The sequence below is a fragment of the Gopherus evgoodei genome, chromosome 10 (genome assembly GCF_007399415.2).
Source record: "Gopherus evgoodei ecotype Sinaloan lineage chromosome 10, rGopEvg1_v1.p, whole genome shotgun sequence".
NCBI classification, from domain to species: Eukaryota; Metazoa; Chordata; order Testudines; family Testudinidae; genus Gopherus; species Gopherus evgoodei.
Window position 1 is genome coordinate 73,395,878 of NC_044331.1, and position 7,647 is coordinate 73,403,524.

The following is a 7,647-nucleotide window of genomic DNA, read 5'->3' on the forward strand; positions in this document are numbered from 1 at the left end:
TGATTAAAATACTACAGTACCACTGAATCCCCAAAAGACAGGTGGTGTGTGAGCACAGAAACCAATCAGAAAGAAACACAAGAAAGAGGCCTTGCGTACAGCCAGGGCCAACATCACTGTGGGCTTTAAAAACCCAGTCAATGCAAAAAACACAGAGCAGGCATCATTTGATCATAGTTGTTCAAAACCACGTGAGCCAACATTTCAGCACAAAATAAGGAGCACTGCTATAAGCTCTCCTGGGAGGAAATGAAAATCAAGTATTTTAGGCATGAGGGCACACACACTGCTGTTGCAAGGATGAGATAAATACGGGTGAACCCTCCCATAAAAAAACAAACCTGAAACACAGATAGATTTCATGGAAAGAACTTGAATGAGTAACAGCAAACTATTTAACCTGACTTTCTATTCAGCGGGAGATACAAATTAAAGTACAGTAATCCAAAAAAATCAGGGGTTTCTTGCATCTTCCTCTGTAGCATCTGGTGCTGGGCACTGCTGGTGACAGAATGCTTGGCTAGATCAACCCTTAGGTTTCTGTTCCAGAATAACAATTCCTATGTGTGCACTGATATAGTTAAATCAGTGAAACCTCCCTGGCATAGAAACTCTTAAATCTGTTAAGATCATCAAAAATCAATTTAGCTTTAATAATATTTTTACAGATTTACATTAAATCTATATAGGGCATTCAGTCCAAAATAATGTCTGCACATGGGGTCTGCTTGGATTTAACTAGACCAATTTATAAAATAATGTAGTTAAATCAGTAAACAAACTGTGCGTATCGCAGCCCTAGGTGTAGTAATATATTCTTTAATACCTGAAGGAGTTGGATAGCAAACACTTGCTGAGACAGGATTGCCTAAACATGGTCAGTGAATGATTCCTCTGAACAACAATTCTCCACTAGTCAATCAGATAAAGCAGTCAATAGAAAGCACAAGCATGGCAATCTCTTGGCATATAGTTAACGCATACATATTAACCCCCTCTTAATCTATTACTGTAGTAGTTTTATCTTTCTTCCTCTCGCTGATTAAATAGCAGCCTGAGAAGCAAAAAAATAAATAAATAATTGAAAAAGCAAAATACATCCTCAATCACCTATTAAAAATAAGTTTGTCAAGTATCTCCAGTCTTCTCTTCAGCCAAGAACATAGCACTTGTTCCTGTCCCAACCACAGGATATTATTAAATGTATAGCAGCAATAGGGTGATCACCTATCCTGAACTGGGCAGGACAGTCCCAAAATACAGAGTTTAAGTCCTGGTCCTGACCTGAATGACTCTGGGACAGCATTTGTCAAGGATTCTCTGAAGTACCGCTCCATGTCTGCCCAAGGCTCACGGGCAGCATCAGTCTCTTCCTGGAGGGGGGGTGGGATGGGGAGATGGGCCTTAGCATCCCCACCACCACAAGGCCCCACCCCTGCTCTTCCTCTTCCCTCCAAGGCCCCACCCCCTGCCAAGGCTGGAAGCCAGAGCTGGGACATGGTAAGAGCCACCAAGGGAGCCCCAGACTCTACAGCTGCCCTGGGAGGCATGCCCCAGGGGGTGGAGACATGGGCCAGAGGCTGCTCTCAGGCATCCCAGCCCCTGGCCCAAGGTAGGCGGAGGGTGCGGGACTCCCCACAGTGGCCCAGGCTCCCTAGGCAGCTCTTACCACAGCCTGACTCCAGCTTCTCACCTGGCCAGGGGGCAGGGCCTCAGGTGGAAGAGAAGCAGCAGAAACAGAGCCTTAGAGGAAGAGGAGGGGCAGGGGTGGGGCTCCTGCACCTGTCCCACTTTTGCCTTTTGAAAAGGTGGTCACACTAGGCAGCTGTCATGGGAAACTCTAAAGCTATTGTGGTACACAGGCACAGTGATTCTTAATTACACTGATGCCTCAAAAGAGCAGGAATATATGGTATGTTAAATCAACAGCAGGAACAGGCAAAGCAGCCTAGGGGAAGGGGACGAGGAGCTCATATTTCTCATGTATTCTGGACCAGAGTTAGCCACTTAATAACAACCACCAACTTCGAGCTAGCCAATCCAACTCTAACCATATCCATAACCCTGCTGCCTGCCTTGGTCATCTCTCCACTTGATGATACCTGCTTGGTGTAGGCAGGAAGATAAACAAAGACATGTCATCAAGCTGAGTGTTAGGCCTTACTTTGCTCAGCAAATTAACAGTTACAGCTATAGGCCACAAAAGACTAGAGGATAGTTGAACAAGCCAGAACTTTCCATCTCTCTGCTAGCTTTTACTGAATATGCCCCATTGCATCTGCTCTTAAGTGTTTGAGAATAAAGACATAGCAGGCTATGATAGTGATAGTGTCACACTCTTATTAGCAGTACTGAGCTGTACTGGATATAGGGAGGTAAGGGACGTGATTAGTTTCTCTCAGATCGGATGATATCAGGGCGTACTGTCATAAAGGAGATGATTGAAATTAAAATAAACAAAGAACAAATGTAGCAGTCTGTTTTAATTAGAATAATATCAACTATAATTTATCTGCGCTATGTATTTTGCCATATGAACATGGGTTTGTTTGTTTGTTTTTTGTCAGATTTCATCTGCAGCTGGCTGTTTGCCTTCTACACTACTTAGAATTCTAAATCACCTGCAATCCACAGAGCTTTAATAATTACCACTGAACCTGACAACCGCTAACTACTGCAACTTCTACCTCACCTGCCTCCACTCTACCAAAAATACTATTGCTAACAATTAGTCCTACATGTATCAAGAGAGAGTTATTCACTTAATCAATATAATACTAGTTATGCATCATCCTACACATACAGCTTCTTAGCCAACATCTTTTGCAAGTTAAAAGTAATCAGCCCTCTTTTATTTATATATATATATATATATATATATATATATATATATATATATATAACTAAACAATAAAGTTTGTTCTCTTATTACAGTCAGATGACTGCATTCTGTGATCATTAAGGTGAATCATCGTGAGCTGATTTACTGTTTGAGGGAAGACAACTGATAATGACATTTTCTATCTCCTCCTCTTTCAGTTTCCATTGTCAATGTGATACAACAGTTATGGTGACTAAATGAAATGTAAGGCATCATGCAAATTTATACTGATTATGATTTATCTCTGTTCAAAGGTCTTTACCATTATCACAGATGGGCAAGTCAGATTTGTTTGAAATGCAGCATAATGAGTATACATTCAGCACCCAAGAATTGCAGCTATTTATATGGGAAGCAGTGTGCTATAGGGAAATGAACATGGAGTTGGGATTCAAGATCTTCTGATATCTAATTGCACTAATTGCACCACTACCACTGACGTATTCTGTGATCTTGGGGAAGTCGCCAACATCTCAGTTACTGAGTTTCTTCTTCCCTCAGGAATATTATCAGAATTAGTTAATATTTGTATAGCACCTGAAAATATAAAGTACTACTTAAGTGCTTGCTATCATCTGAAATCAACTGCACAATATTAGAAGCATTACTGCTCTCATAAGACAATTTAATAATAAAACCTACTATATTCAGTAATTCAAAATACAGGGTATATTTTTGAGTTTTAAGAGGGAGTTTTTTAAAATTACCTTCTTCTCATCCCAAAGCATCTTTACAGACATGAGGAGCAGTACAGCATTGCCATTCATTCTTGTCCATACCTATTTCTCCATTAATAATAGCCTGGTCACATCCACGCATACGATGCCATGCCATCTAGTAGGTGGTTGGCCTCTAGCTCTGCTTACATTTGCATTATTTTCTTTGGCATCCTATCATCTGTTTGTCTGCTACAGTGTCTCCAACATCGTAATCCTTTCAACTGAGGTCAGTCCCATACCCTGATTTCATATGCTACTCTCCTAACTTATTCATTTGGCTTAAAATCATTCCACTTTGTACCTGCCATCTTTCGATGAACTCTCATCTCTACTGTCTCCAGCTTTCTGATGTCTGTTTCTTTCAATGTAACTGTGTCTCTAGGCCATTGAGATACTGTTAGTATGCTGATAAATGTTCACTTTGGTACCCAATATAATGTTATCAGTCCACAATCCCATCAACTTCTATGCATCCCTTGCAACTAAAGCACATCTCCTTTTAACCTCATTCTTGATGGAACCATTGGCACAGATCAAGCTTCCTGCATACACATACAGGCAAGATAATGGAGCAGCTGATAGGGGACTCGATTAATAAAGAATTTAAAGAAGGTAATGAAATTAATACAAATCAACATGGGTATATGGAAAATAGATCCTGTCAACTAACTTCATACCTCTTTTTGACGGGACAGCAAGCTTGGTTGATAAAGGCAATAGTGTTGACATGATGTACTTAGACTTCTGGAAGGCATTTGACTTGGTACAACACATTTTGATTAAACAAACTAGAATATAAAATTAACATAGCACACATGCAATGGATTAAAAACTGGCTAAGTGATAGATCTTAAAACGTAACTGTAATGGACAATCGTCATTGAGCAGGTATGTTTCCAGCAGGATTCTGCAGGGATCAGCTTTTGGTCTTATGCTATTTAACATTTTTATCAAGGGCCGGGAAGAAAACTAAATTATTGTTGATAAAATTTAGGTGAGTGGTAATGAAGAGGACAGGTCACTGATTCAAGTGTGATCTGGATTGCTTGGTAAACTGGGCACAAGCAGACAATGTGTGTTTTAATTCAACTAAATGTAAATGTATATACGTAGGAACAAAGAATGTAGGCCATACTTACAGGATGGGGGACTCTACTCTGGGAAGCAGTGACTGAAAAAGATCTGAAGCTCATGGTGGAGAATCAGCTGAACATGAGGTCCCAGTGTGAAGATGTGGCCAAAAAAGGTAATGCATTCCTGAGATACATAAACAGGGGTAACTCTAGTACAGTGGTTCTCAATCTGTGGCCTGCACAGCTGTGTGCTAAAAAAATTCAAAATTTGCCACTCCAGTCTGGCAGGGGGTGGGCTGACTGAGGGGGAGACAGCATCAGGCAGCCCTACTGGAGCACTTCAGTCAGCAGTGTGGCCAGTGGATACAGCAGGGGGCAGGAGAATGGGTCTCTGGGGAGGTTACGGGGGGGGGTCTCTGGGCAGTGAAAGGCTTGGGGTGCTGAGCAGTGGGGGCCTTACGGGGGGGCACTGGGCAGCATAGGCCTGGAAACTACGTGTGCGTGGAGGGGGGGTGCTGTAGCACCCCCAGGTTTTACTTGGGAGTCTGCTCCTGGCCCTGCTCCTGGCTCTTTAGTGTCTCCCCGCCCCGCACCCAGCCCCATGCCGCAGAGCTCCACTCCTGGTCCCGCTCTGGGCACATGTGTCTGTGGAAAGATTGTGGGAGGGAGGGGCACTGGGCAAGGGGTATGTGTGGGGTATAGGGAGTTGACAGGGCACTGGGCAAGGGGTTAGTGTGGCACGTGATCCGGGTCAGCCCTCAAGGGGAAGGGGCACGCTGGCAGTGCAGAGGTTGGCAGGCCAATGTGCATCTGGCAGAATGGTTCTTAACCTGTGACCCAGAATGGTGAATAGGTTGAGAACCACTGCTCTAGTAGAAGCAGAGAGGTTCTCTTACCTCTATATTTGGCTCTGATGCGACAACTAGTGGAACAGTGTGTCAAGATTCGGTGCCCACAATTTAAGAAGGATGTTGATATATTGGAGAGGGTTCAGAGAAGAGTCACAAGAATGATTAAAGTATCAGAAACCATCTCTTATAGTGATAAGCTAAATAGTTTATGCTCACTGGGTATGTCTAAACAGCAACTATACACCCATGGCTGCCCCATGCTAACCGACTTGAGCTCCAGCGTTCAGGTCATGCAACCATTCAATGCTGTGTAGACTTCAGGGCTCGGGCTGGAGCCTGGGCTTCAGGACCCTGTGATGTGGGAGGGTCCCAGACCTTGGGTGTCAGTTCAAGCCTGGAAGTCTACACAGCAATAAAACAGCCTCTCAACCCAAGCTCTATGAGCCTGAGTCTGCTGTGGATATTTCTTTGCTGTGTAGACACATCCTTTGAGTCTAACAAACAGAAGGTTAAGCGGTAACTTGTTGACAGTCGTTCTGTATCTAAATATTTAATAATGGGCTCTTCAATCTAACAGAGAAAGGTATATCACACTTCAATGGCTGGAAGTTGAAAAAAAATTCAGACTGGAAATTTTTAACAGTAATTAACCAATGGAACAATTTACCAAGGGTTGTAGTGGATTATCCATTACTGACAATTTTTAAATCAAGTTTAGATGTTTTTCAGATACGTTCTAGGAATTATTTTGGGGAAGTTCTATTGCCTATATTAAACAGGAGGTCAGACTAGATGATCACAGTAGTCCTTTCTGGCCTTGGAATCCATACGTTTTTAACTTGTTCTATGACTTCATTGCTAGAACAAGTAAAAACTTATTGATTCCAAGCCACTTTGTCTTCTTGGCGTTTATTGTAAGTCAAATTGACTACATAAATTTTCTAAGATAGCGAAGAGTATCATAATTAATTCAAATGTGTCTGCCAGTTTTACATCATCCACATAAGCTAAAGAGCTTAATGCTACATTCACCCCACATCATGCCCTCCAAGCTACCTATTTTTAAACCAATTTTTTGGCTGAGGAAGCGCTCCCTTGGATCTCTGCTTCACTTTTCCTTAATTAGCCCTCAGGGTTTTGCAGAGCAACATGAGGCCTATTCCTGCCATAAGGGCTTGTCTTCACTAGAGTTTTTATCTTAAATTGATCATCAATTAACTCAAGATGGTTAACACCTTCATAAAGGGTCTGGACACTCCCTAGGCTTTGCTTTACTAGTTTATTGTTCCGGGGTACACTTTACCAGTAAAACACAAGCATTTTTAGATGCCACCTCTACAGAGCTCCAAGTTCTTGAAAGCATCTGAGGATGAACCTAGGAATCAAACCCTTTTGTGGAGTGCCAACTCCAAGACCACTGGGCCAAATTCTATGCTATAAAAATGTATACACATTTCTGATTAGGTTAAGTACGTAGGTGAAATAAGTGAGAGTGAAAGACACTAAGATTGAGTGCTCTGCAGAATAAAGTCCAGTGTTTATCCTCAGAACAGATACACAGCTAGGGTGACCAGATGTCCCGACTTTATAGGAACAGTACCGATATTTGGGGCTTTTTCTTATATAGGCTCCTATTACCACCCACCCTCTGTCCTGATTTTTTCACACTTGCTCTCTGGTCACTCTATACACAGCAAAGGCAGCAGATTTCTATTTTCTTCTCATGGCTCCACCTATGTTCTTCAGTAATAACCAGGAAGAATAATTTTAATGGGTAAAACGATAACTCAGGCTTCCTGGCCCAATAATCATCTCTGCTAAGACTATCAAAAAGGAAACCCAATTTGTAGAGTTTTTAAAAAAATGCAGAAACATGCCCACTGCGCACCACCAATGTATTTGACATAGCTACTGAACAACCATTGGATGGTAACTTTCAGTTACTACCACCCTAGGTTGGATTTGAAAGACTGAAAAACTCTTCAGCCCATTATTAAAACCTTGACCCATCTACCCTCAGTTGTGTATTTTCAGAGATCTGTTTAAAAGTTAGATGCCAAAAGATCCTGAGCAGAGCTTTCAGGTACAGTGCAAATTGGTGCTGAAACACTTTCTCTAGGCAA

The 7,647-nt window shown here is 42.1% G+C and overlaps 1 protein-coding gene across 4 annotated transcripts in view; it reads right to left on the reverse strand.

Annotated features, from left to right (window-relative positions):
- C10H7orf50 (chromosome 10 C7orf50 homolog) overlaps positions 1-7,647 on the reverse strand; it is a 200,222-nt gene that overhangs the window by 122,652 nt on the left and 69,923 nt on the right. The window lies entirely within an intron of this gene.